General features: G+C 76.8%; 24 non-coding genes across 24 annotated transcripts; all 24 read right to left on the bottom strand.

Moving 5' to 3' along the window:
- Window positions 1–394: 394 nt before the first annotated feature.
- Window positions 395–513, bottom strand: LOC125962317 (5S ribosomal RNA). The gene has a single exon (XR_007473838.1). It is a non-coding gene; the product is annotated as a 5S ribosomal RNA (ribosomal RNA).
- Window positions 514–1,439: 926 nt separating this feature from the next.
- On the bottom strand, window positions 1,440–1,558 carry LOC125962318 (5S ribosomal RNA). Its single transcript, XR_007473839.1, has one exon. It is a non-coding gene; the product is annotated as a 5S ribosomal RNA (ribosomal RNA).
- A 934-nt stretch (window positions 1,559–2,492) lies between these two features.
- On the bottom strand, window positions 2,493–2,611 carry LOC125962320 (5S ribosomal RNA). Its single transcript, XR_007473841.1, has one exon. It is a non-coding gene; the product is annotated as a 5S ribosomal RNA (ribosomal RNA).
- A 934-nt stretch (window positions 2,612–3,545) lies between these two features.
- LOC125962321 (5S ribosomal RNA) lies at window positions 3,546–3,664 on the bottom strand. Its single transcript, XR_007473842.1, has one exon. It is a non-coding gene; the product is annotated as a 5S ribosomal RNA (ribosomal RNA).
- A 934-nt stretch (window positions 3,665–4,598) lies between these two features.
- LOC125962322 (5S ribosomal RNA) lies at window positions 4,599–4,717 on the bottom strand. The gene has a single exon (XR_007473843.1). It is a non-coding gene; the product is annotated as a 5S ribosomal RNA (ribosomal RNA).
- A 934-nt stretch (window positions 4,718–5,651) lies between these two features.
- LOC125962323 (5S ribosomal RNA) lies at window positions 5,652–5,770 on the bottom strand. Its single transcript, XR_007473844.1, has one exon. It is a non-coding gene; the product is annotated as a 5S ribosomal RNA (ribosomal RNA).
- A 934-nt stretch (window positions 5,771–6,704) lies between these two features.
- Window positions 6,705–6,823, bottom strand: LOC125962324 (5S ribosomal RNA). Its single transcript, XR_007473845.1, has one exon. It is a non-coding gene; the product is annotated as a 5S ribosomal RNA (ribosomal RNA).
- A 926-nt stretch (window positions 6,824–7,749) lies between these two features.
- Window positions 7,750–7,868, bottom strand: LOC125962326 (5S ribosomal RNA). Its single transcript, XR_007473847.1, has one exon. It is a non-coding gene; the product is annotated as a 5S ribosomal RNA (ribosomal RNA).
- Window positions 7,869–8,802: 934 nt separating this feature from the next.
- LOC125962327 (5S ribosomal RNA) lies at window positions 8,803–8,921 on the bottom strand. The gene has a single exon (XR_007473848.1). It is a non-coding gene; the product is annotated as a 5S ribosomal RNA (ribosomal RNA).
- A 926-nt stretch (window positions 8,922–9,847) lies between these two features.
- Window positions 9,848–9,966, bottom strand: LOC125962328 (5S ribosomal RNA). The gene has a single exon (XR_007473849.1). It is a non-coding gene; the product is annotated as a 5S ribosomal RNA (ribosomal RNA).
- Window positions 9,967–10,877: 911 nt separating this feature from the next.
- On the bottom strand, window positions 10,878–10,996 carry LOC125962329 (5S ribosomal RNA). Its single transcript, XR_007473850.1, has one exon. It is a non-coding gene; the product is annotated as a 5S ribosomal RNA (ribosomal RNA).
- Window positions 10,997–11,930: 934 nt separating this feature from the next.
- Window positions 11,931–12,049, bottom strand: LOC125962330 (5S ribosomal RNA). The gene has a single exon (XR_007473851.1). It is a non-coding gene; the product is annotated as a 5S ribosomal RNA (ribosomal RNA).
- Window positions 12,050–12,983: 934 nt separating this feature from the next.
- Window positions 12,984–13,102, bottom strand: LOC125962331 (5S ribosomal RNA). The gene has a single exon (XR_007473852.1). It is a non-coding gene; the product is annotated as a 5S ribosomal RNA (ribosomal RNA).
- Window positions 13,103–14,036: 934 nt separating this feature from the next.
- LOC125962332 (5S ribosomal RNA) lies at window positions 14,037–14,155 on the bottom strand. The gene has a single exon (XR_007473853.1). It is a non-coding gene; the product is annotated as a 5S ribosomal RNA (ribosomal RNA).
- A 926-nt stretch (window positions 14,156–15,081) lies between these two features.
- Window positions 15,082–15,200, bottom strand: LOC125962333 (5S ribosomal RNA). The gene has a single exon (XR_007473854.1). It is a non-coding gene; the product is annotated as a 5S ribosomal RNA (ribosomal RNA).
- A 934-nt stretch (window positions 15,201–16,134) lies between these two features.
- On the bottom strand, window positions 16,135–16,253 carry LOC125962334 (5S ribosomal RNA). Its single transcript, XR_007473855.1, has one exon. It is a non-coding gene; the product is annotated as a 5S ribosomal RNA (ribosomal RNA).
- A 926-nt stretch (window positions 16,254–17,179) lies between these two features.
- LOC125962335 (5S ribosomal RNA) lies at window positions 17,180–17,298 on the bottom strand. Its single transcript, XR_007473856.1, has one exon. It is a non-coding gene; the product is annotated as a 5S ribosomal RNA (ribosomal RNA).
- A 903-nt stretch (window positions 17,299–18,201) lies between these two features.
- On the bottom strand, window positions 18,202–18,320 carry LOC125962337 (5S ribosomal RNA). The gene has a single exon (XR_007473858.1). It is a non-coding gene; the product is annotated as a 5S ribosomal RNA (ribosomal RNA).
- Window positions 18,321–19,246: 926 nt separating this feature from the next.
- Window positions 19,247–19,365, bottom strand: LOC125962338 (5S ribosomal RNA). Its single transcript, XR_007473859.1, has one exon. It is a non-coding gene; the product is annotated as a 5S ribosomal RNA (ribosomal RNA).
- A 926-nt stretch (window positions 19,366–20,291) lies between these two features.
- On the bottom strand, window positions 20,292–20,410 carry LOC125962339 (5S ribosomal RNA). The gene has a single exon (XR_007473860.1). It is a non-coding gene; the product is annotated as a 5S ribosomal RNA (ribosomal RNA).
- A 934-nt stretch (window positions 20,411–21,344) lies between these two features.
- LOC125962340 (5S ribosomal RNA) lies at window positions 21,345–21,463 on the bottom strand. Its single transcript, XR_007473861.1, has one exon. It is a non-coding gene; the product is annotated as a 5S ribosomal RNA (ribosomal RNA).
- A 926-nt stretch (window positions 21,464–22,389) lies between these two features.
- On the bottom strand, window positions 22,390–22,508 carry LOC125962341 (5S ribosomal RNA). The gene has a single exon (XR_007473862.1). It is a non-coding gene; the product is annotated as a 5S ribosomal RNA (ribosomal RNA).
- Window positions 22,509–23,434: 926 nt separating this feature from the next.
- LOC125962342 (5S ribosomal RNA) lies at window positions 23,435–23,553 on the bottom strand. The gene has a single exon (XR_007473863.1). It is a non-coding gene; the product is annotated as a 5S ribosomal RNA (ribosomal RNA).
- A 903-nt stretch (window positions 23,554–24,456) lies between these two features.
- Window positions 24,457–24,575, bottom strand: LOC125962343 (5S ribosomal RNA). Its single transcript, XR_007473864.1, has one exon. It is a non-coding gene; the product is annotated as a 5S ribosomal RNA (ribosomal RNA).
- Between the last annotated feature and the right edge of the window lie 173 nt (window positions 24,576–24,748).

Raw genomic sequence — 24,748 nt, forward strand, 5'->3', positions numbered from 1 at the left:
CGCGGTGACACGCCAGAGGGGCGGGGTGGGGGTGGGGGGCTTTTGTCGGAGGGAGCTGTGGAGGGACACACCGGCACACAGGTGGCGGCGCCGGGGCTGGGCGCCGGTGGGGGCGGCCAGGTGCAGGTCGAGGGGCTCGCGGGCCGAAAGGACGGCAAGTGGGCCCGCGGCGGAGTCTGGGTCCGGGCCAGCCACCCCGGGAGCGTCTGGGGTGCGGCTGCCTTCCAGGGCCGCCTTCTGGCCGGCCGGGCCGGCGGGGAGCGCCCCCGCCGGCGCGCGCCGTGGTGGGAGGGGCCTGAGGAGGTGGGGCCTGCCGCGGGGCCCGGCGGGGGCGGAGCCGGCGGCCCCCGCCGCGGGCGAGTAAAGGAGAAGGCGGGCGGAGCGGGAGGCAAAAAGCCTACAGCACCCGGTATTCCCAGGCGGTCTCCCATCCAAGTACTAACCAGGCCCGACCCTGCTTAGCTTCCGAGATCAGACGAGATCGGGCGCGTTCAGGGTGGTATGGCCGTAGACGGGGGCGGGGGCCGCGGGCTGCCTCTTGAGGCCCAGTTTCGCTGGCGCTGGCGCCTTAACGCCAGCCTGGCGGCCGGCCCGCCCCGGCAGGGCCCCCTCGCCCGCCCAGGCAGGGGGAACGGAGGTCTCGGGTATCGGGCGGCGGCGGAGGGTTTGGCGACCACCTCCCAGCCCAGGGCGGCCGTGACCCAGCAAACCCTTCGGCGCTTGGCGCCCCGCCCAAGATCCCGCACGTCGCTCACAGGGACGTGGCCCCGGAGGCTTCAGGGCCCGGGGCCCGCGGTCCCTTGGGCATCGGCCCTGCCGGCCCACGCGGCGCTAGGCGCAGCCCGGCCGCAGCCCGGGCCGGCCCTCCTGCCCGACGGCAGCTGGCCCGAAGCCACTGGGAGCCACCATTGAGTCGCCACGGCCCCTCAGCCCCGGCAAGGCCACCCTTGCCCCCACACCCCCCGCCGAGCTCAGGACCCCGCCCCTGGTGGCCGGCAGGCCCGGGGAAGCGGCCCCTGCCCTCGATCCCGCTCCCGCACCCGGCCGCGGTGACACGCCAGAGGGGCGGGGTGGGGGTGGGGGGCTTTTGTCGGAGGGAGCTGTGGAGGGACACACCGGCACACAGGTGGCGGCGCCGGGGCTGGGCGCCGGTGGGGGCGGCCAGGTGCAGGTCGAGGGGCTCGCGGGCCGAAAGGACGGCAAGTGGGCCCGCGGCGGAGTCTGGGTCCGGGCCAGCCACCCCGGGAGCGTCTGGGGTGCGGCTGCCTTCCAGGGCCGCCTTCTGGCCGGCCGGGCCGGCGGGGAGCGCCCCCGCCGGCGCGCGCCGTGGTGGGAGGGGCCTGAGGAGGTGGGGCCTGCCGCGGGGCCCGGCGGGGGCGGAGCCGGCGGCCCCCGCCGCGGGCGAGTAAAGGAGAAGGCGGGCGGAGCGGGAGGCAAAAAGCCTACAGCACCCGGTATTCCCAGGCGGTCTCCCATCCAAGTACTAACCAGGCCCGACCCTGCTTAGCTTCCGAGATCAGACGAGATCGGGCGCGTTCAGGGTGGTATGGCCGTAGACGGGGGCGGGGGCCGCGGGCTGCCTCTTGAGGCCCAGTTTCGCTGGCGCTGGCGCCTTAACGCCAGCCTGGCGGCCGGCCCGCCCCGGCAGGGCCCCCTCGCCCGCCCAGGCAGGGGGAACGGAGGTCTCGGGTATCGGGCGGCGGCGGAGGGTTTGGCGACCACCTCCCAGCCCAGGGCGGCCGTGACCCAGCAAACCCTTCGGCGCTTGGCGCCCCGCCCAAGATCCCGCACGTCGCTCACAGGGACGTGGCCCCGGAGGCTTCAGGGCCCGGGGCCCGCGGTCCCTTGGGCATCGGCCCTGCCGGCCCACGCGGCGCTAGGCGCAGCCCGGCCGCAGCCCGGGCCGGCCCTCCTGCCCGACGGCAGCTGGCCCGAAGCCACTGGGAGCCACCATTGAGTCGCCACGGCCCCTCAGCCCCGGCAAGGCCACCCTTGCCCCCACACCCCCCGCCGAGCTCAGGACCCCGCCCCTGGTGGCCGGCAGGCCCGGGGAAGCGGCCCCTGCCCTCGATCCCGCTCCCGCACCCGGCCGCGGTGACACGCCAGCGGGGCGGGGTGGGGGTGGGGGGCTTTTGTCGGAGGGAGCTGTGGAGGGACACACCGGCACACAGGTGGCGGCGCCGGGGCTGGGCGCCGGTGGGGGCGGCCAGGTGCAGGTCGAGGGGCTCGCGGGCCGAAAGGACGGCAAGTGGGCTCGCGGCGGAGTCTGGGTCCGGGCCAGCCACCCCGGGAGCGTCTGGGGTGCGGCTGCCTTCCAGGGCCGCCTTCTGGCCGCCTGGCCGGCCGGGCCGGCGGGGAGCGCCCCCGCCGGCGCGCGCCGTGGTGGGAGGGGCCTGAGGAGGTGGGGCCTGCCGCGGGGCCCGGCGGGGGCGGAGCCGGCGGCCCCCGCCGCGGGCGAGTAAAGGAGAAGGCGGGCGGAGCGGGAGGCAAAAAGCCTACAGCACCCGGTATTCCCAGGCGGTCTCCCATCCAAGTACTAACCAGGCCCGACCCTGCTTAGCTTCCGAGATCAGACGAGATCGGGCGCGTTCAGGGTGGTATGGCCGTAGACGGGGGCGGGGTCCGCGGGCTGCCTGTTGAGGCCCAGTTTCGCTGGCGCTGGCGCCTTAACGCCAGCCTGGCGGCCGGCCCGCCCCGGCAGGGCCCCCTCGCCCGCCCAGGCAGGGGGAACGGAGGTCTCGGGTATCGGGCGGCGGCGGAGGGTTTGGCGACCACCTCCCAGCCCAGGGCGGCCGTGACCCAGCAAACCCTTCGGCGCTTGGCGCCCCGCCCAAGATCCCGCACGTCGCTCACAGGGACGTGGCCCCGGAGGCTTCAGGGCCCGGGGCCCGCGGTCCCTTGGGCATCGGCCCTGCCGGCCCACGCGGCGCTAGGCGCAGCCCGGCCGCAGCCCGGGCCGGCCCTCCTGCCCGACGGCAGCTGGCCCGAAGCCACTGGGAGCCACCATTGAGTCGCCACGGCCCCTCAGCCCCGGCAAGGCCACCCTTGCCCCCACACCCCCCGCCGAGCTCAGGACCCCGCCCCTGGTGGCCGGCAGGCCCGGGGAAGCGGCCCCTGCCCTCGATCCCGCTCCCGCACCCGGCCGCGGTGACACGCCAGAGGGGCGGGGTGGGGGTGGGGGGCTTTTGTCGGAGGGAGCTGTGGAGGGACACACCGGCACACAGGTGGCGGCGCCGGGGCTGGGCGCCGGTGGGGGCAGCCAGGTGCAGGTCGAGGGGCTCGCGGGCCGAAAGGACGGCAAGTGGGCCCGCGGCGGAGTCTGGGTCCGGGCCAGCCACCCCGGGAGCGTCTGGGGTGCGGCTGCCTTCCAGGGCCGCCTTCTGGCCGCCTGGCCGGCCGGGCCGGCGGGGAGCGCCCCCGCCGGCGCGCGCCGTGGTGGGAGGGGCCTGAGGAGGTGGGGCCTGCCGCGGGGCCCGGCGGGGGCAGAGCCGGCGGCCCCCGCCGCGGGCGAGTAAAGGAGAAGGCGGGCGGAGCGGGAGGCAAAAAGCCTACAGCACCCGGTATTCCCAGGCGGTCTCCCATCCAAGTACTAACCAGGCCCGACCCTGCTTAGCTTCCGAGATCAGACGAGATCGGGCGCGTTCAGGGTGGTATGGCCGTAGACGGGGGCGGGGGCCGCGGGCTGCCTCTTGAGGCCCAGTTTCGCTGGCGCTGGCGCCTTAACGCCAGCCTGGCGGCCGGCCCGCCCCGGCAGGGCCCCCTCGCCCGCCCAGGCAGGGGGAACGGAGGTCTCGGGTATCGGGCGGCGGCGGAGGGTTTGGCGACCACCTCCCAGCCCAGGGCGGCCGTGACCCAGCAAACCCTTCGGCGCTTGGCGCCCCGCCCAAGATCCCGCACGTCGCTCACAGGGACGTGGCCCCGGAGGCTTCAGGGCCCGGGGCCCGCGGTCCCTTGGGCATCGGCCCTGCCGGCCCACGCGGCGCTAGGCGCAGCCCGGCCGCAGCCCGGGCCGGCCCTCCTGCCCGACGGCAGCTGGCCCGAAGCCACTGGGAGCCACCATTGAGTCGCCACGGCCCCTCAGCCCCGGCAAGGCCACCCTTGCCCCCACACCCCCCGCCGAGCTCAGGACCCCGCCCCTGGTGGCCGGCAGGCCCGGGGAAGCGGCCCCTGCCCTCGATCCCGCTCCCGCACCCGGCCGCGGTGACACGCCAGCGGGGCGGGGTGGGGGTGGGGGGCTTTTGTCGGAGGGAGCTGTGGAGGGACACACCGGCACACAGGTGGCGGCGCCGGGGCTGGGCGCCGGTGGGGGCGGCCAGGTGCAGGTCGAGGGGCTCGCGGGCCGAAAGGACGGCAAGTGGGCTCGCGGCGGAGTCTGGGTCCGGGCCAGCCACCCCGGGAGCGTCTGGGGTGCGGCTGCCTTCCAGGGCCGCCTTCTGGCCGCCTGGCCGGCCGGGCCGGCGGGGAGCGCCCCCGCCGGCGCGCGCCGTGGTGGGAGGGGCCTGAGGAGGTGGGGCCTGCCGCGGGGCCCGGCGGGGGCGGAGCCGGCGGCCCCCGCCGCGGGCGAGTAAAGGAGAAGGCGGGCGGAGCGGGAGGCAAAAAGCCTACAGCACCCGGTATTCCCAGGCGGTCTCCCATCCAAGTACTAACCAGGCCCGACCCTGCTTAGCTTCCGAGATCAGACGAGATCGGGCGCGTTCAGGGTGGTATGGCCGTAGACGGGGGCGGGGGCCGCGGGCTGCCTCTTGAGGCCCAGTTTCGCTGGCGCTGGCGCCTTAACGCCAGCCTGGCGGCCGGCCCGCCCCGGCAGGGCCCCCTCGCCCGCCCAGGCAGGGGGAACGGAGGTCTCGGGTATCGGGCGGCGGCGGAGGGTTTGGCGACCACCTCCCAGCCCAGGGCGGCCGTGACCCAGCAAACCCTTCGGCGCTTGGCGCCCCGCCCAAGATCCCGCACGTCGCTCACAGGGACGTGGCCCCGGAGGCTTCAGGGCCCGGGGCCCGCGGTCCCTTGGGCATCGGCCCTGCCGGCCCACGCGGCGCTAGGCGCAGCCCGGCCGCAGCCCGGGCCGGCCCTCCTGCCCGACGGCAGCTGGCCCGAAGCCACTGGGAGCCACCATTGAGTCGCCACGGCCCCTCAGCCCCGGCAAGGCCACCCTTGCCCCCACACCCCCCGCCGAGCTCAGGACCCCGCCCCTGGTGGCCGGCAGGCCCGGGGAAGCGGCCCCTGCCCTCGATCCCGCTCCCGCACCCGGCCGCGGTGACACGCCAGCGGGGCGGGGTGGGGGTGGGGGGCTTTTGTCGGAGGGAGCTGTGGAGGGACACACCGGCACACAGGTGGCGGCGCCGGGGCTGGGCGCCGGTGGGGGCGGCCAGGTGCAGGTCGAGGGGCTCGCGGGCCGAAAGGACGGCAAGTGGGCTCGCGGCGGAGTCTGGGTCCGGGCCAGCCACCCCGGGAGCGTCTGGGGTGCGGCTGCCTTCCAGGGCCGCCTTCTGGCCGCCTGGCCGGCCGGGCCGGCGGGGAGCGCCCCCGCCGGCGCGCGCCGTGGTGGGAGGGGCCTGAGGAGGTGGGGCCTGCCGCGGGGCCCGGCGGGGGCGGAGCCGGCGGCCCCCGCCGCGGGCGAGTAAAGGAGAAGGCGGGCGGAGCGGGAGGCAAAAAGCCTACAGCACCCGGTATTCCCAGGCGGTCTCCCATCCAAGTACTAACCAGGCCCGACCCTGCTTAGCTTCCGAGATCAGACGAGATCGGGCGCGTTCAGGGTGGTATGGCCGTAGACGGGGGCGGGGGCCGCGGGCTGCCTCTTGAGGCCCAGTTTCGCTGGCGCTGGCGCCTTAACGCCAGCCTGGCGGCCGGCCCGCCCCGGCAGGGCCCCCTCGCCCGCCCAGGCAGGGGGAACGGAGGTCTCGGGTATCGGGCGGCGGCGGAGGGTTTGGCGACCACCTCCCAGCCCAGGGCGGCCGTGACCCAGCAAACCCTTCGGCGCTTGGCGCCCCGCCCAAGATCCCGCACGTCGCTCACAGGGACGTGGCCCCGGAGGCTTCAGGGCCCGGGGCCCGCGGTCCCTTGGGCATCGGCCCTGCCGGCCCACGCGGCGCTAGGCGCAGCCCGGCCGCAGCCCGGGCCGGCCCTCCTGCCCGACGGCAGCTGGCCCGAAGCCACTGGGAGCCACCATTGAGTCGCCACGGCCCCTCAGCCCCGGCAAGGCCACCCTTGCCCCCACACCCCCCGCCGAGCTCAGGACCCCGCCCCTGGTGGCCGGCAGGCCCGGGGAAGCGGCCCCTGCCCTCGATCCCGCTCCCGCACCCGGCCGCGGTGACACGCCAGCGGGGCGGGGTGGGGGTGGGGGGCTTTTGTCGGAGGGAGCTGTGGAGGGACACACCGGCACACAGGTGGCGGCGCCGGGGCTGGGCGCCGGTGGGGGCGGCCAGGTGCAGGTCGAGGGGCTCGCGGGCCGAAAGGACGGCAAGTGGGCCCGCGGCGGAGTCTGGGTCCGGGCCAGCCACCCCGGGAGCGTCTGGGGTGCGGCTGCCTTCCAGGGCCGCCTTCTGGCCGCCTGGCCGGCCGGGCCGGCGGGGAGCGCCCCCGCCGGCGCGCGCCGTGGTGGGAGGGGCCTGAGGAGGTGGGGCCTGCCGCGGGGCCCGGCGGGGGCGGAGCCGGCGGCCCCCGCCGCGGGCGAGTAAAGGAGAAGGCGGGCGGAGCGGGAGGCAAAAAGCCTACAGCACCCGGTATTCCCAGGCGGTCTCCCATCCAAGTACTAACCAGGCCCGACCCTGCTTAGCTTCCGAGATCAGACGAGATCGGGCGCGTTCAGGGTGGTATGGCCGTAGACGGGGGCGGGGGCCGCGGGCTGCCTCTTGAGGCCCAGTTTCGCTGGCGCTGGCGCCTTAACGCCAGCCTGGCGGCCGGCCCGCCCCGGCAGGGCCCCCTCGCCCGCCCAGGCAGGGGGAACGGAGGTCTCGGGTATCGGGCGGCGGCGGAGGGTTTGGCGACCACCTCCCAGCCCAGGGCGGCCGTGACCCAGCAAACCCTTCGGCGCTTGGCGCCCCGCCCAAGATCCCGCACGTCGCTCACAGGGACGTGGCCCCGGAGGCTTCAGGGCCCGGGGCCCGCGGTCCCTTGGGCATCGGCCCTGCCGGCCCACGCGGCGCTAGGCGCAGCCCGGCCGCAGCCCGGGCCGGCCCTCCTGCCCGACGGCAGCTGGCCCGAAGCCACTGGGAGCCACCATTGAGTCGCCACGGCCCCTCAGCCCCGGCAAGGCCACCCTTGCCCCCACACCCCCCGCCGAGCTCAGGACCCCGCCCCTGGTGGCCGGCAGGCCCGGGGAAGCGGCCCCTGCCCTCGATCCCGCTCCCGCACCCGGCCGCGGTGACACGCCAGCGGGGCGGGGTGGGGGTGGGGGGCTTTTGTCGGAGGGAGCTGTGGAGGGACACACCGGCACACAGGTGGCGGCGCCGGGGCTGGGCGCCGGTGGGGGCGGCCAGGTGCAGGTCGAGGGGCTCGCGGGCCGAAAGGACGGCAAGTGGGCCCGCGGCGGAGTCTGGGTCTGGGCCAGCCACCCCGGGAGCGTCTGGGGTGCGGCTGCCTTCCAGGGCCGCCTTCTGGCCGGCCGGGCCGGCGGGGAGCGCCCCCGCCGGCGCGCGCCGTGGTGGGAGGGGCCTGAGGAGGTGGGGCCTGCCGCGGGGCCCGGCGGGGGCGGAGCCGGCGGCCCCCGCCGCGGGCGAGTAAAGGAGAAGGCGGGCGGAGCGGGAGGCAAAAAGCCTACAGCACCCGGTATTCCCAGGCGGTCTCCCATCCAAGTACTAACCAGGCCCGACCCTGCTTAGCTTCCGAGATCAGACGAGATCGGGCGCGTTCAGGGTGGTATGGCCGTAGACGGGGGCGGGGGCCGCGGGCTGCCTCTTGAGGCCCAGTTTCGCTGGCGCTGGCGCCTTAACGCCAGCCTGGCGGCCGGCCCGCCCCGGCAGGGCCCCCTCGCCCGCCCAGGCAGGGGGAACGGAGGTCTCGGGTATCGGGCGGCGGCGGAGGGTTTGGCGACCACCTCCCAGCCCAGGGCGGCCGTGACCCAGCAAACCCTTCGGCGCTTGGCGCCCCGCCCAAGATCCCGCACGTCGCTCACAGGGACGTGGCCCCGGAGGCTTCAGGGCCCGGGGCCCGCGGTCCCTTGGGCATCGGCCCTGCCGGCCCACGCGGCGCTAGGCGCAGCCCGGCCGCAGCCCGGGCCGGCCCTCCTGCCCGACGGCAGCTGGCCCGAAGCCACTGGGAGCCACCATTGAGTCGCCACGGCCCCTCAGCCCCGGCAAGGCCACCCTTGCCCCCACACCCCCCGCCGAGCTCAGGACCCCGCCCCTGGTGGCCGGCAGGCCCGGGGAAGCGGCTCCTGCCCTCGATCCCGCTCCCACACCCGGCCGCGGTGACACGCCAGCGGGGCGGGGTGGGGGTGGGGGGCTTTTGTCGGAGGGAGCTGTGGAGGGACACACCGGCACACAGGTGGCGGCGCCGGGGCTGGGCGCCGGTGGGGGCGGCCAGGTGCAGGTCGAGGGGCTCGCGGGCCGAAAGGACGGCAAGTGGGCCCGCGGCGGAGTCTGGGTCCGGGCCAGCCACCCCGGGAGCGTCTGGGGTGCGGCTGCCTTCCAGGGCCGCCTTCTGGCCGCCTGGCCGGCCGGGCCGGCGGGGAGCGCCCCCGCCGGCGCGCGCCGTGGTGGGAGGGGCCTGAGGAGGTGGGGCCTGCCGCGGGGCCCGGCGGGGGCGGAGCCGGCGGCCCCCGCCGCGGGCGAGTAAAGGAGAAGGCGGGCGGAGCGGGAGGCAAAAAGCCTACAGCACCCGGTATTCCCAGGCGGTCTCCCATCCAAGTACTAACCAGGCCCGACCCTGCTTAGCTTCCGAGATCAGACGAGATCGGGCGCGTTCAGGGTGGTATGGCCGTAGACGGGGGTGGGGGCCGCGGGCTGCCTCTTGAGGCCCAGTTTCGCTGGCGCTGGCGCCTTAACGCCAGTCTGGCGGCCGGCCCGCCCCGGCAGGGCCCCCTCGCCCGCCCAGGCAGGGGGAACGGAGTTCTCGGGTATCGGGCGGCGGCGGAGGGTTTGGCGACCACCTCCCAGCCCAGGGCGGCCGTGACCCAGCAAACCCTTCGGCGCTTGGCGCCCCGCCCAAGATCCCGCACGTCGCTCACAGGGACGTGGCCCCGGAGGCTTCAGGGCCCGGGGCCCGCGGTCCCTTGGGCATCGGCCCTGCCGGCCCACGCGGCGCTAGGCGCAGCCCGGCCGCAGCCCGGGCCGGCCCTCCTGCCCGACGGCAGCTGGCCCGAAGCCACTGGGAGCCACCATTGAGTCGCCACGGCCCCTCAGCCCCGGCAAGGCCACCCTTGCCCCCACACCCCCCGCCGAGCTCAGGACCCCGCCCCTGGTGGCCGGCAGGCCCGGGGAAGCGGCCCCTGCCCTCGATCCCGCTCCCGCACCCGGCCGCGGTGACACGCCAGAGGGGCGGGGTGGGGGTGGGGGGCTTTTGTCGGAGGGAGCTGTGGAGGGACAGACCGGCACACAGGTGGCGGCGCCGGGGCTGGGCGCCGGTGGGGGCGGCCAGGTGCAGGTCGAGGGGCTCGCGGGCCGAAAGGACGGCAAGTGGGCCCGCGGCGGAGTCTGGGTCCGGGCCAGCCACCCCGGGAGCGTCTGGGGTGCGGCTGCCTTCCAGGGCCGCCTTCTGGCCGGCCGGGCCGGCGGGGAGCGCCCCCGCCGGCGCGCGCCGTGGTGGGAGGGGCCTGAGGAGGTGGGGCCTGCCGCGGGGCCCGGCGGGGGCGGAGCCGGCGGCCCCCGCCGCGGGCGAGTAAAGGAGAAGGCGGGCGGAGCGGGAGGCAAAAAGCCTACAGCACCCGGTATTCCCAGGCGGTCTCCCATCCAAGTACTAACCAGGCCCGACCCTGCTTAGCTTCCGAGATCAGACGAGATCGGGCGCGTTCAGGGTGGTATGGCCGTAGACGGGGGCGGGGGCCGCGGGCTGCCTCTTGAGGCCCAGTTTCGCTGGCGCTGGCGCCTTAACGCCAGCCTGGCGGCCGGCCCGCCCAGGCAGGGGGAACGGAGGTCTCGGGTATCGGGCGGCGGCGGAGGGTTTGGCGACCACCTCCCAGCCCAGGGCGGCCGTGACCCAGCAAACCCTTCGGCGCTTGGCGCCCCGCCCAAGATCCCGCACGTCGCTCACAGGGACGTGGCCCCGGAGGCTTCAGGGCCCAGGGCCCGCGGTCCCTTGGGCATCGGCCCTGCCGGCCCACGCGGCGCTAGGCGCAGCCCGGCCGCAGCCCGGGCCGGCCCTCCTGCCCGACGGCAGCTGGCCCGAAGCCACTGGGAGCCACCATTGAGTCGCCACGGCCCCTCAGCCCCGGCAAGGCCACCCTTGCCCCCACACCCCCCGCCGAGCTCAGGACCCCGCCCCTGGTGGCCGGCAGGCCCGGGGAAGCGGCCCCTGCCCTCGATCCCGCTCCCGCACCCGGCCGCGGTGACACGCCAGAGGGGCGGGGTGGGGGTGGGGGGCTTTTGTCGGAGGGAGCTGTGGAGGGACACACCGGCACACAGGTGGCGGCGCCGGGGCTGGGCGCCGGTGGGGGCAGCCAGGTGCAGGTCGAGGGGCTCGCGGGCCGAAAGGACGGCAAGTGGGCCCGCGGCGGAGTCTGGGTCCGGGCCAGCCACCCCGGGAGCGTCTGGGGTGCGGCTGCCTTCCAGGGCCGCCTTCTGGCCGCCTGGCCGGCCGGGCCGGCGGGGAGCGCCCCCGCCGGCGCGCGCCGTGGTGGGAGGGGCCTGAGGAGGTGGGGCCTGCCGCGGGGCCCGGCGGGGGCAGAGCCGGCGGCCCCCGCCGCGGGCGAGTAAAGGAGAAGGCGGGCGGAGCGGGAGGCAAAAAGCCTACAGCACCCGGTATTCCCAGGCGGTCTCCCATCCAAGTACTAACCAGGCCCGACCCTGCTTAGCTTCCGAGATCAGACGAGATCGGGCGCGTTCAGGGTGGTATGGCCGTAGACGGGGGCGGGGGCCGCGGGCTGCCTCTTGAGGCCCAGTTTCGCTGGCGCTGGCGCCTTAACGCCAGCCTGGCGGCCGGCCCGCCCCGGCAGGGCCCCCTCGCCCGCCCAGGCAGGGGGAACGGAGGTCTCGGGTATCGGGCGGCGGCGGAGGGTTTGGCGACCACCTCCCAGCCCAGGGCGGCCGTGACCCAGCAAACCCTTCGGCGCTTGGCGCCCCGCCCAAGATCCCGCACGTCGCTCACAGGGACGTGGCCCCGGAGGCTTCAGGGCCCGGGGCCCGCGGTCCCTTGGGCATCGGCCCTGCCGGCCCACGCGGCGCTAGGCGCAGCCCGGCCGCAGCCCGGGCCGGCCCTCCTGCCCGACGGCAGCTGGCCCGAAGCCACTGGGAGCCACCATTGAGTCGCCACGGCCCCTCAGCCCCGGCAAGGCCACCCTTGCCCCCACACCCCCCGCCGAGCTCAGGACCCCGCCCCTGGTGGCCGGCAGGCCCGGGGAAGCGGCCCCTGCCCTCGATCCCGCTCCCGCACCCGGCCGCGGTGACACGCCAGCGGGGCGGGGTGGGGGTGGGGGGCTTTTGTCGGAGGGAGCTGTGGAGGGACACACCGGCACACAGGTGGCGGCGCCGGGGCTGGGCGCCGGTGGGGGCGGCCAGGTGCAGGTCGAGGGGCTCGCGGGCCGAAAGGATGGCAAGTGGGCTCGCGGCGGAGTCTGGGTCCGGGCCAGCCACCCCGGGAGCGTCTGGGGTGCGGCTGCCTTCCAGGGCCGCCTTCTGGCCGCCTGGCCGGCCGGGCCGGCGGGGAGCGCCCCCGCCGGCGCGCGCCGTGGTGGGAGGGGCCTGAGGAGGTGGGGCCTGCCGCGGGGCCCGGCGGGGGCGGAGCCGGCGGCCCCCGCCGCGGGCGAGTAAAGGAGAAGGCGGGCGGAGCGGGAGGCAAAAAGCCTACAGCACCCGGTATTCCCAGGCGGTCTCCCATCCAAGTACTAACCAGGCCCGACCCTGCTTAGCTTCCGAGATCAGACGAGATCGGGCGCGTTCAGGGTGGTATGGCCGTAGACGGGGGCGGGGGCCGCGGGCTGCCTCTTGAGGCCCAGTTTCGCTGGCGCTGGCGCCTTAACGCCAGCCTGGCGGCCGGCCCGCCCCGGCAGGGCCCCCTCGCCCGCCCAGGCAGGGGGAACGGAGGTCTCGGGTATCGGGCGGCGGCGGAGGGTTTGGCGACCACCTCCCAGCCCAGGGCGGCCGTGACCCAGCAAACCCTTCGGCGCTTGGCGCCCCGCCCAAGATCCCGCACGTCGCTCACAGGGACGTGGCCCCGGAGGCTTCAGGGCCCGGGGCCCGCGGTCCCTTGGGCATCGGCCCTGCCGGCCCACGCGGCGCTAGGCGCAGCCCGGCCGCAGCCCGGGCCGGCCCTCCTGCCCGACGGCAGCTGGCCCGAAGCCACTGGGAGCCACCATTGAGTCGCCACGGCCCCTCAGCCCCGGCAAGGCCACCCTTGCCCCCACACCCCCCGCCGAGCTCAGGACCCCGCCCCTGGTGGCCGGCAGGCCCGGGGAAGCGGCCCCTGCCCTCGATCCCGCTCCCGCACCCGGCCGCGGTGACACGCCAGCGGGGCGGGGTGGGGGTGGGGGGCTTTTGTCGGAGGGAGCTGTGGAGGGACACACCGGCACACAGGTGGCGGCGCCGGGGCTGGGCGCCGGTGGGGGCGGCCAGGTGCAGGTCGAGGGGCTCGCGGGCCGAAAGGACGGCAAGTGGGCTCGCGGCGGAGTCTGGGTCCGGGCCAGCCACCCCGGGAGCGTCTGGGGTGCGGCTGCCTTCCAGGGCCGCCTTCTGGCCGCCTGGCCGGCCGGGCCGGCGGGGAGCGCCCCCGCCGGCGCGCGCCGTGGTGGGAGGGGCCTGAGGAGGTGGGGCCTGCCGCGGGGCCCGGCGGGGGCGGAGCCGGCGGCCCCCGCCGCGGGCGAGTAAAGGAGAAGGCGGGCGGAGCGGGAGGCAAAAAGCCTACAGCACCCGGTATTCCCAGGCGGTCTCCCATCCAAGTACTAACCAGGCCCGACCCTGCTTAGCTTCCGAGATCAGACGAGATCGGGCGCGTTCAGGGTGGTATGGCCGTAGACGGGGGCGGGGGCCGCGGGCTGCCTCTTGAGGCCCAGTTTCGCTGGCGCTGGCGCCTTAACGCCAGCCTGGCGGCCGGCCCGCCCCGGCAGGGCCCCCTCGCCCGCCCAGGCAGGGGGAACGGAGGTCTCGGGTATCGGGCGGCGGCGGAGGGTTTGGCGACCACCTCCCAGCCCAGGGCGGCCGTGACCCAGCAAACCCTTCGGCGCTTGGCGCCCCGCCCAAGATCCCGCACGTCGCTCACAGGGACGTGGCCCCGGAGGCTTCAGGGCCCGGGGCCCGCGGTCCCTTGGGCATCGGCCCTGCCGGCCCACGCGGCGCTAGGCGCAGCCCGGCCGCAGCCCGGGCCGGCCCTCCTGCCCGACGGCAGCTGGCCCGAAGCCACTGGGAGCCACCATTGAGTCGCCACGGCCCCTCAGCCCCGGCAAGGCCACCCTTGCCCCCACACCCCCCGCCGAGCTCAGGACCCCGCCCCTGGTGGCCGGCAGGCCCGGGGAAGCGGCCCCTGCCCTCGATCCCGCTCCCGCACCCGGCCGCGGTGACACGCCAGCGGGGCGGGGTGGGGGTGGGGGGCTTTTGTCGGAGGGAGCTGTGGAGGGACACACCGGCACACAGGTGGCGGCGCCGGGGCTGGGCGCCGGTGGGGGCGGCCAGGTGCAGGTCGAGGGGCTCGCGGGCCGAAAGGACGGCAAGTGGGCCCGCGGCGGAGTCTGGGTCCGGGCCAGCCACCCCGGGAGCGTCTGGGGTGCGGCTGCCTTCCAGGGCCGCCTTCTGGCCGCCTGGCCGGCCGGGCCGGCGGGGAGCGCCCCCGCCGGCGCGCGCCGTGGTGGGAGGGGCCTGAGGAGGTGGGGCCTGCCGCGGGGCCCGGCGGGGGCGGAGCCGGCGGCCCCCGCCGCGGGCGAGTAAAGGAGAAGGCGGGCGGAGCGGGAGGCAAAAAGCCTACAGCACCCGGTATTCCCAGGCGGTCTCCCATCCAAGTACTAACCAGGCCCGACCCTGCTTAGCTTCCGAGATCAGACGAGATCGGGCGCGTTCAGGGTGGTATGGCCGTAGACGGGGGCGGGGGCCGCGGGCTGCCTCTTGAGGCCCAGTTTCGCTGGCGCTGGCGCCTTAACGCCAGCCTGGCGGCCGGCCCGCCCCGGCAGGGCCCCCTCGCCCGCCCAGGCAGGGGGAACGGAGGTCTCGGGTATCGGGCGGCGGCGGAGGGTTTGGCGACCACCTCCCAGCCCAGGGCGGCCGTGACCCAGCAAACCCTTCGGCGCTTGGCGCCCCGCCCAAGATCCCGCACGTCGCTCACAGGGACGTGGCCCCGGAGGCTTCAGGGCCCGGGGCCCGCGGTCCCTTGGGCATCGGCCCTGCCGGCCCACGCGGCGCTAGGCGCAGCCCGGCCGCAGCCCGGGCCGGCCCTCCTGCCCGACGGCAGCTGGCCCGAAGCCACTGGGAGCCACCATTGAGTCGCCACGGCCCCTCAGCCCCGGCAAGGCCACCCTTGCCCCCACACCCCCCGCCGAGCTCAGGACCCCGCCCCTGGTGGCCGGCAGGCCCGGGGAAGCGGCCCCTGCCCTCGATCCCGCTCCCGCACCCGGCCGCGGTGACACGCCAGCGGGGCGGGGTGGGGGTGGGGGGCTTTTGTCGGAGGGAGCTGTGGAGGGACACACCGGCACACAGGTGGCGGCGCCGGGGCTGGGCGCCGGTGGGGGCGGCCAGGTGCAGGTCGAGGGGCTCGCGGGCCGAAAGGACGGCAAGTGGGCCCGCGGCGGAGTCTGGGTCTGGGCCAGCCACCCCGGGAGCGTCTGGGGTGCGGCTGCCTTCCAGGGCCGCCTTCTGGCCGGCCGGGCCGGCGGGGAGCGCCCCCGCCGGCGCGCGCCGTGGTGGGAGGGGCCTGAGGAGGTGGGGCCTGCCGCGGGGCCCGGCGGGGGCGGAGCCGGCGGCCCCCGCCGCGGGCGAGTAAAGGAGAAGGCGGGCGGAGCGGGAGGCAAAAAGCCTACAGCACCCGGTATTCCCAGGCGGTCTCCCATCCAAGTACTAACCAGGCCCGACCCTGCTTAGCTTCCGAGATCAGACGAGATCGGGCGCGTTCAGGGTGGTATGGCCGTAGACGGGGGCGGGGGCCGCGGGCTGCCTCTTGAGGCCCAGTTTCGCTGGCGCTGGCGCCTTAACGCCAGCCTGGCGGCCGGCCCGCCCCGGCAGGGCCCCCTCGCCCGCCCAGGCAGGGGGAACGGAGGTCTCGGGTATCGGGCGGCGGCGGAGGGTTTGGCGACCACCTCCCAGCCCAGGGCGGCCGTGACCCAGCAAACCCTTCGGCGCTTGGCGCCCCGCCCAAGATCCCGCACGTCGCTCACAGGGACGTGGCCCCGGAGGCTTCAGGGCCCGGGGCCCGCGGTCCCTTGGGCATCGGCCCTGCCGGCCCACGCGGCGCTAGGCGCAGCCCGGCCGCAGCCCGGGCCGGCCCTCCTGCCCGACGGCAGCTGGCCCGAAGCCACTGGGAGCCACCATTGAGTCGCCACGGCCCCTCAGCCCCGGCAAGGCCACCCTTGCCCCCACACCCCCCGCCGAGCTCAGGACCCCGCCCCTGGTGGCCGGCAGGCCCGGGGAAGCGGCTCCTGCCCTCGATCCCGCTCCCACACCCGGCCGCGGTGACACGCCAGCGGGGCGGGGTGGGGGTGGGGGGCTTTTGTCGGAGGGAGCTGTGGAGGGACACACCGGCACACAGGTGGCGGCGCCGGGGCTGGGCGCCGGTGGGGGCGGCCAGGTGCAGGTCGAGGGGCTCGCGGGCCGAAAGGACGGCAAGTGGGCCCGCGGCGGAGTCTGGGTCCGGGCCAGCCACCCCGGGAGCGTCTGGGGTGCGGCTGCCTTCCAGGGCCGCCTTCTGGCCGCCTGGCCGGCCGGGCCGGCGGGGAGCGCCCCCGCCGGCGCGCGCCGTGGTGGGAGGGGCCTGAGGAGGTGGGGCCTGCCGCGGGGCCCGGCGGGGGCGGAGCCGGCGGCCCCCGCCGCGGGCGAGTAAAGGAGAAGGCGGGCGGAGCGGGAGGCAAAAAGCCTACAGCACCCGGTATTCCCAGGCGGTCTCCCATCCAAGTACTAACCAGGCCCGACCCTGCTTAGCTTCCGAGATCAGACGAGATCGGGCGCGTTCAGGGTGGTATGGCCGTAGACGGGGGTGGGGGCCGCGGGCTGCCTCTTGAGGCCCAGTTTCGCTGGCGCTGGCGCCTTAACGCCAGTCTGGCGGCCGGCCCGCCCCGGCAGGGCCCCCTCGCCCGCCCAGGCAGGGGGAACGGAGTTCTCGGGTATCGGGCGGCGGCGGAGGGTTTGGCGACCACCTCCCAGCCCAGGGCGGCCGTGACCCAGCAAACCCTTCGGCGCTTGGCGCCCCGCCCAAGATCCCGCACGTCGCTCACAGGGACGTGGCCCCGGAGGCTTCAGGGCCCGGGGCCCGCGGTCCCTTGGGCATCGGCCCTGCCGGCCCACGCGGCGCTAGGCGCAGCCCGGCCGCAGCCCGGGCCGGCCCTCCTGCCCGACGGCAGCTGGCCCGAAGCCACTGGGAGCCACCATTGAGTCGCCACGGCCCCTCAGCCCCGGCAAGGCCACCCTTGCCCCCACACCCCCCGCCGAGCTCAGGACCCCGCCCCTGGTGGCCGGCAGGCCCGGGGAAGCGGCCCCTGCCCTCGATCCCGCTCCCGCACCCGGCCGCGGTGACACGCCAGAGGGGCGGGGTGGGGGTGGGGGGCTTTTGTCGGAGGGAGCTGTGGAGGGACAGACCGGCACACAGGTGGCGGCGCCGGGGCTGGGCGCCGGTGGGGGCGGCCAGGTGCAGGTCGAGGGGCTCGCGGGCCGAAAGGACGGCAAGTGGGCCCGCGGCGGAGTCTGGGTCCGGGCCAGCCACCCCGGGAGCGTCTGGGGTGCGGCTGCCTTCCAGGGCCGCCTTCTGGCCGGCCGGGCCGGCGGGGAGCGCCCCCGCCGGCGCGCGCCGTGGTGGGAGGGGCCTGAGGAGGTGGGGCCTGCCGCGGGGCCCGGCGGGGGCGGAGCCGGCGGCCCCCGCCGCGGGCGAGTAAAGGAGAAGGCGGGCGGAGCGGGAGGCAAAAAGCCTACAGCACCCGGTATTCCCAGGCGGTCTCCCATCCAAGTACTAACCAGGCCCGACCCTGCTTAGCTTCCGAGATCAGACGAGATCGGGCGCGTTCAGGGTGGTATGGCCGTAGACGGGGGCGGGGGCCGCGGGCTGCCTCTTGAGGCCCAGTTTCGCTGGCGCTGGCGCCTTAACGCCAGCCTGGCGGCCGGCCCGCCCAGGCAGGGGGAACGGAGGTCTCGGGTATCGGGCGGCGGCGGAGGGTTTGGCGACCACCTCCCAGCCCAGGGCGGCCGTGACCCAGCAAACCCTTCGGCGCTTGGCGCCCCGCCCAAGATCCCGCACGTCGCTCACAGGGACGTGGCCCCGGAGGCTTCAGGGCCCAGGGCCCGCGGTCCCTTGGGCATCGGCCCTGCCGGCCCACGCGGCGCTAGGCGCAGCCCGGCCGCAGCCCGGGCCGGCCCTCCTGCCCGACGGCAGCTGGCCCGAAGCCACTGGGAGCCACCATTGAGTCGCCACGGCCCCTCAGCCCCGGCAAGGCCACCCTTGCCCCCACACCCCCCGCCGAGCTCAGGACCCCGCCCCTGGTGGCCGGCAGGCCCGGGGAAGCGGCCCCTGCCCTCGATCCCGCTCCCGCACCCGGCCGCGGTGACACGCCAGCGGGGCGGGGTGGGGGTGGGGGGCTTTTGTCGGAGGGAGCTGTGGAGGGACACACCGGCACACAGGTGGCGGCGCCGGGGCTGGGCGCCGGTGGGGGCGGCCAGGTGCAGGTCGAGGGGCTCGCGGGCCGAAAGGACGGCAAGTGGGCCCGCGGCGGAGTCTGGGTCCGGGCCAGCCACCCCGGGAGCGTCTGGGGTGCGGCTGCCTTCCAGGGCCGCCTTCTGGCCGGCCGGGCCGGCGGGGAGCGCCCCCGCCGGCGCGCGCCGTGGTGGGAGGGGCCTGAGGAGGTGGGGCCTGCCGCGGGGCCCGGCGGGGGCGGAGCCGGCGGCCCCCGCCGCGGGCGAGTAAAGGAGAAGGCGGGCGGAGCGGGAGGCAAAAAGCCTACAGCACCCGGTATTCCCAGGCGGTCTCCCATCCAAGTACTAACCAGGCCCGACCCTGCTTAGCTTCCGAGATCAGACGAGATCGGGCGCGTTCAGGGTGGTATGGCCGTAGACGGGGGCGGGGGCCGCGGGCTGCCTCTTGAGGCCCAGTTTCGCTGGCGCTGGCGCCTTAACGCCAGCCTGGCGGCCGGCCCGCCCCGGCAGGGCCCCCTCGCCCGCCCAGGCAGGGGGAACGGAGGTCTCGGGTATCGGGCGGCGGCGGAGGGTTTGGCGACCACCTCCCAGCCCAGGGCGGCCGTGACCCAGCAAACCCTTCGGCGCTTGGCGCCCCGCCCAAGATCCCGCACGTCGCTCACAGGGACGTGGCCCCGGAGGCTTCAGGGCCCGGGGCCCGCGGTCCCTTGGGCATCGGCCCTGCCGGCCCACGCGGCGCTAGGCGCAGCCCGGCCGCAGCCCGGGCCGGCCCTCCTGCCCGACGGCAGCTGGCCCGAAGCCACTGGGAGCCACCATTGAGTCGCCACGGCCCCTCAGCCCCGGCAAGGCCACCCTTGCCCCCACACCCCCCGCCGAGCTCAGGACCCCGCCCCTGGTGGCCAGCAGGCCCGGGGAAGCGGCCCCTGCCCTCGATCCCGCTCCCGCACCCGGCCGCGGTGACACGCCAGCGGGGCGGGGTGGGGGTGGGGGGCTTTTGTCGGAGGGAGCTGTGGAGGGACACACCGGCACACAGGTGGCGGCGCCGGGGCTGGGCGCCGGTGGGGGCGGCCAGGTGCAGGTCGAGGGGCTCGCGGGCCGAAAGGACGGCAAGTGGGCCCGCGGCGGAGTCTGGGTCCGGGCCAGCCACCCCGGGAGCGTCTGGGGTGCGGCTGCCTTCCAGGGCCGCCTTCTGGCCGGCCGGGCCGGCGGGGAGCGCCCCCGCCGGCGCGCGCCGTGGTGGGAGGGGCCTGAGGAGGTGGGGCCTGCCGCGGGGCCCGGCGGGGGCGGAGCCGGCGGCCCCCGCCGCGGGCGAGTAAAGGAGAAGGCGGGCGGAGCGGGAGGCAAAAAGCCTACAGCACCCGGTATTCCCAGGCGGTCTCCCATCCAAGTACTAACCAGGCCCGACCCTGCTTAGCTTCCGAGATCAGACGAGATCGGGCGCGTTCAGGGTGGTATGGCCGTAGACGGGGGCGGGGGCCGCGGGCTGCCTCTTGAGGCCCAGTTTCGCTGGCGCTGGCGCCTTAACGCCAGCCTGGCGGCCGGCCCGCCCCGGCAGGGCCCCCTCGCCCGCCCAGGCAGGGGGAACGGAGGTCTCGGGTATCGGGCGGCGGCGGAGGGTTTGGCGACCACCTCCCAGCCCAGGGCGGCCGTGACCCAGCAAACCCTTCGGCGCTTGGCGCCCCGCCCAAGATCCCGCACGTCGCTCACAGGGACGTGGCCCCGGAGGCTTCAGGGCCCGGGGCCCGCGGTCCCTTGGGCATCGGCCCTGCCGGCCCACGCGGCGCTAGGCGCAGCCCGGCCGCAGCCCGGGCCGGCCCTCCTGCCCGACGGCAGCTGGCCCGAAGCCACTGGGAGCCACCATTGAGTCGCCACGGCCCCTCAGCCCCGGCAAGGCCACCCTTGCCCCCACACCCCCCGCCGAGCTCAGGACCCCGCCCCTGGTGGCCGGCAGGCCCGGGGAAGCGGCCCCTGCCCTCGATCCCGCTCCCGCACCCGGCCGCGGTGACACGCCAGCGGGGCGGGGTGGGGGTGGGGGGCTTTTGTCGGAGGGAGCTGTGGAGGGACACACCGGCACACAGGTGGCGGCGCCGGGGCTGGGCGCCGGTGGGGGCGGCCAGGTGCAGGTCGAGGGGCTCGCGGGCCGAAAGGACGGCAAGTGGGCCCGCGGCGGAGTCTGGGTCCGGGCCAGCCACCCCGGGAGCGTCTGGGGTGCGGCTGCCTTCCAGGGCCGCCTTCTGGCCGGCCGGGCCGGCGGGGAGCGCCCCCGCCGGCGCGCGCCGTGGTGGGAGGGGCCTGAGGAGGTGGGGCCTGCCGCGGGGCCCGGCGGGGGCGGAGCCGGCGGCCCCCGCCGCGGGCGAGTAAAGGAGAAGGCGGGCGGAGCGGGAGGCAAAAAGCCTACAGCACCCGGTATTCCCAGGCGGTCTCCCATCCAAGTACTAACCAGGCCCGACCCTGCTTAGCTTCCGAGATCAGACGAGATCGGGCGCGTTCAGGGTGGTATGGCCGTAGACGGGGGCGGGGGCCGCGGGCTGCCTCTTGAGGCCCAGTTTCGCTGGCGCTGGCGCCTTAACGCCAGCCTGGCGGCCGGCCCGCCCCGGCAGGGCCCCCTCGCCCGCCCAGGCAGGGGGAACGGAGGTCTCGGGTATCGGGCGGCGGCGGAGGGTTTGGCGACCACCTCCCAGCCCAGGGCGGCCGTGACCCAGCAAACCCTTCGGCGCTTGGCGCCCCGCCCAAGATCCCGCACGTCGCTCACAGGGACGTGGCCCCGGAGGCTTCAGGGCCCGGGGCCCGCGGTCCCTTGGGCATCGGCCCTGCCGGCCCACGCGGCGCTAGGCGCAGCCCGGCCGCAGCCCGGGCCGGCCCTCCTGCCCGACGGCAGCTGGCCCGAAGCCACTGGGAGCCACCATTGAGTCGCCACGGCCCCTCAGCCCCGGCAAGGCCACCCTTGCCCCCACACCCCCCGCCGAGCTCAGGACCCCGCCCCTGGTGGCCGGCAGGCCCGGGGAAGCGGCCCCTGCCCTCGATCCCGCTCCCGCACCCGGCCGCGGTGACACGCCAGCGGGGCGGGGTGGGGGTGGGGGGCTTTTGTCGGAGGGAGCTGTGGAGGGACACACCGGCACACAGGTGGCGGCGCCGGGGCTGGGCGCCGGTGGGGGCGGCCAGGTGCAGGTCGAGGGGCTCGCGGGCCGAAAGGACGGCAAGTGGGCCCGCGGCGGAGTCTGGGTCCGGGCCAGCCACCCCGGGAGCGTCTGGGGTGCGGCTGCCTTCCAGGGCCGCCTTCTGGCCGCCTGGCCGGCCGGGCCGGCGGGGAGCGCCCCCGCCGGCGCGCGCCGTGGTGGGAGGGGCCTGAGGAGGTGGGGCCTGCCGCGGGGCCCGGCGGGGGCGGAGCCGGCGGCCCCCGCCGCGGGCGAGTAAAGGAGAAGGCGGGCGGAGCGGGAGGCAAAAAGCCTACAGCACCCGGTATTCCCAGGCGGTCTCCCATCCAAGTACTAACCAGGCCCGACCCTGCTTAGCTTCCGAGATCAGACGAGATCGGGCGCGTTCAGGGTGGTATGGCCGTAGACGGGGGCGGGGGCCGCGGGCTGCCTCTTGAGGCCCAGTTTCGCTGGCGCTGGCGCCTTAACGCCAGCCTGGCGGCCGGCCCGCCCCGGCAGGGCCCCCTCGCCCGCCCAGGCAGGGGGAACGGAGGTCTCGGGTATCGGGCGGCGGCGGAGGGTTTGGCGACCACCTCCCAGCCCAGGGCGGCCGTGACCCAGCAAACCCTTCGGCGCTTGGCGCCCCGCCCAAGATCCCGCACGTCGCTCACAGGGACGTGGCCCCGGAGGCTTCAGGGCCCGGGGCCCGCGGTCCCTTGGGCATCGGCCCTGCCGGCCCACGCGGCGCTAGGCGCAGCCCGGCCGCAGCCCGGGCCGGCCCTCCTGCCCGACGGCAGCTGGCCCGAAGCCACTGGGAGCCACCATTGAGTCGCCACGGCCCCTCAGCCCCGGCAAGGCCACCCTTGCCCCCACACCCCCCGCCGAGCTCAGGACCCCGCCCCTGGTGGCCGGCAGGCCCGGGGAAGCGGCCCCTGCCCTCGATCCCGCTCCCGCACCCGGCCGCGGTGACACGCCAGCGGGGCGGGGTGGGGGTGGGGGGCTTTTGTCGGAGGGAGCTGTGGAGGGACACACCGGCACACAGGTGGCGGCGCCGGGGCTGGGCGCCGGTGGGGGCGGCCAGGTGCAGGTCGAGGGGCTCGCGGGCCGAAAGGACGGCAAGTGGGCCCGCGGCGGAGTCTGGGTCTGGGCCAGCCACCCCGGGAGCGTCTGGGGTGCGGCTGCCTTCCAGGGCCGCCTTCTGGCCGGCCGGGCCGGCGGGGAGCGCCCCCGCCGGCGCGCGCCGTGGTGGGAGGGGCCTGAGGAGGTGGGGCCTGCCGCGGGGCCCGGCGGGGGCGGAGCCGGCGGCCCCCGCCGCGGGCGAGTAAAGGAGAAGGCGGGCGGAGCGGGAGGCAAAAAGCCTACAGCACCCGGTATTCCCAGGCGGTCTCCCATCCAAGTACTAACCAGGCCCGACCCTGCTTAGCTTCCGAGATCAGACGAGATCGGGCGCGTTCAGGGTGGTATGGCCGTAGACGGGGGCGGGGGCCGCGGGCTGCCTCTTGAGGCCCAGTTTCGCTGGCGCTGGCGCCTTAACGCCAGTCTGGCGGCCGGCCCGCCCCGGCAGGGCCCCCTCGCCCGCCCAGGCAGGGGGAACGGAGGTCTCGGGTATCGGGCGGCGGCGGAGGGTTTGGCGACCACCTCCCAGCCCAGGGCGGCCGTGACCCAGCAAACCCTTCGGCGCTTGGCGCCCCGCCCAAGATCCCGCACGTCGCTCACAGGGACGTGGCCCCGGAGGCTTCAGGGCCCGGGGCCCGCGGTCCCTTGGGCATCGGCCCTGCCGGCCCACGCGGCGCTAGGCGCAGCCCGGCCGCAGCCCGGGCCGGCCCTCCTGCCCGACGGCAGCTGGCCCGAAGCCACTGGGAGCCACCATTGAGTCGCCACGGCCCCTCAGCCCCGGCAAGGCCACCCTTGCCCCCACACCCCCCGCCGAGCTCAGGACCCCGCCCCTGGTGGCCGGCAGGCCCGGGGAAGCGGCCCCTGCCCTCGATCCCGCTCCCGCACCCGGCCGCGGTGACACGCCAGAGGGGCGGGGTGGGGGTGGGGGGCTTTTGTCGGAGGGAGCTGTGGAGGGACAGACCGGCACACAGGTGGCGGCGCCGGGGCTGGGCGCCGGTGGGGGCGGCCAGGTGCAGGTCGAGGGGCTCGCGGGCCGAAAGGACGGCAAGTGGGCCCGCGGCGGAGTCTGGGTCCGGGCCAGCCACCCCGGGAGCGTCTGGGGTGCGGCTGCCTTCCAGGGCCGCCTTCTGGCCGGCCGGGCCGGCGGGGAGCGCCCCCGCCGGCGCGCGCCGTGGTGGGAGGGGCCTGAGGAGGTGGGGCCTGCCGCGGGGCCCGGCGGGGGCGGAGCCGGCGGCCCCCGCCGCGGGCGAGTAAAGGAGAAGGCGGGCGGAGCGGGAGGCAAAAAGCCTACAGCACCCGGTATTCCCAGGCGGTCTCCCATCCAAGTACTAACCAGGCCCGACCCTGCTTAGCTTCCGAGATCAGACGAGATCGGGCGCGTTCAGGGTGGTATGGCCGTAGACGGGGGCGGGGGCCGCGGGCTGCCTCTTGAGGCCCAGTTTCGCTGGCGCTGGCGCCTTAACGCCAGCCTGGCGGCCGGCCCGCCCAGGCAGGGGGAACGGAGGTCTCGGGTATCGGGCGGCGGCGGAGGGTTTGGCGACCACCTCCCAGCCCAGGGCGGCCGTGACCCAGCAAACCCTTCGGCGCTTGGCGCCCCGCCCAAGATCCCGCACGTCGCTCACAGGGACGTGGCCCCGGAGGCTTCAGGGCCCAGGGCCCGCGGTCCCTTGGGCATCGGCCCTGCCGGCCCACGCGGCGCTAGGCGCAGCCCGGCCGCAGCCCGGGCCGGCCCTCCTGCCCGACGGCAGCTGGCCCGAAGCCACTGGGAGCCACCATTGAGTCGCCACGGCCCCTCAGCCCCGGCAAGGCCACCCTTGCCCCCACACCCCCCGCCGAGCTCAGGACCCCGCCCCTGGTGGCCGGCAGGCCCGGGGAAGCGGCCCCTGCCCTCGATCCCGCTCCCGCACCCGGCCGCGGTGACACGCCAGCGGGGCGGGGTGGGGGTGGGGGGCTTTTGTCGGAGGGAGCTGTGGAGGGACACACCGGCACACAGGTGGCGGCGCCGGGGCTGGGCGCCGGTGGGGGCGGCCAGGTGCAGGTCGAGGGGCTCGCGGGCCGAAAGGACGGCAAGTGGGCCCGCGGCGGAGTCTGGGTCCGGGCCAGCCACCCCGGGAGCGTCTGGGGTGCGGCTGCCTTCCAGGGCCGCCTTCTGGCCGGCCGGGCCGGCGGGGAGCGCCCCCGCGGGCGCGCGCCGTGGTGGGAGGGGCCTGAGGAGGTGGGGCCTGCCGCGGGGCCCGGCGGGGGCGGAGCCGGCGGCCCCCGCCGCGGGCGAGTAAAGGAGAAGGCGGGCGGAGCGGGAGGCAAAAAGCCTACAGCACCCGGTATTCCCAGGCGGTCTCCCATCCAAGTACTAACCAGGCCCGACCCTGCTTAGCTTCCGAGATCAGACGAGATCGGGCGCGTTCAGGGTGGTATGGCCGTAGACGGGGGCGGGGGCCGCGGGCTGCCTCTTGAGGCCCAGTTTCGCTGGCGCTGGCGCCTTAACGCCAGCCTGGCGGCCGGCCCGCCCCGGCAGGGCCCCCTCGCCCGCCCAGGCAGGGGGAACGGAGGTCTCGGGTATCGGGCGGCGGCGGAGGGTTTGGCGACCACCTCCCAGCC

The sequence above is a fragment of the Orcinus orca genome, chromosome 19, assembly GCF_937001465.1.
Source record: "Orcinus orca chromosome 19, mOrcOrc1.1, whole genome shotgun sequence".
NCBI classification, from domain to species: domain Eukaryota; kingdom Metazoa; phylum Chordata; class Mammalia; order Artiodactyla; family Delphinidae; genus Orcinus; species Orcinus orca.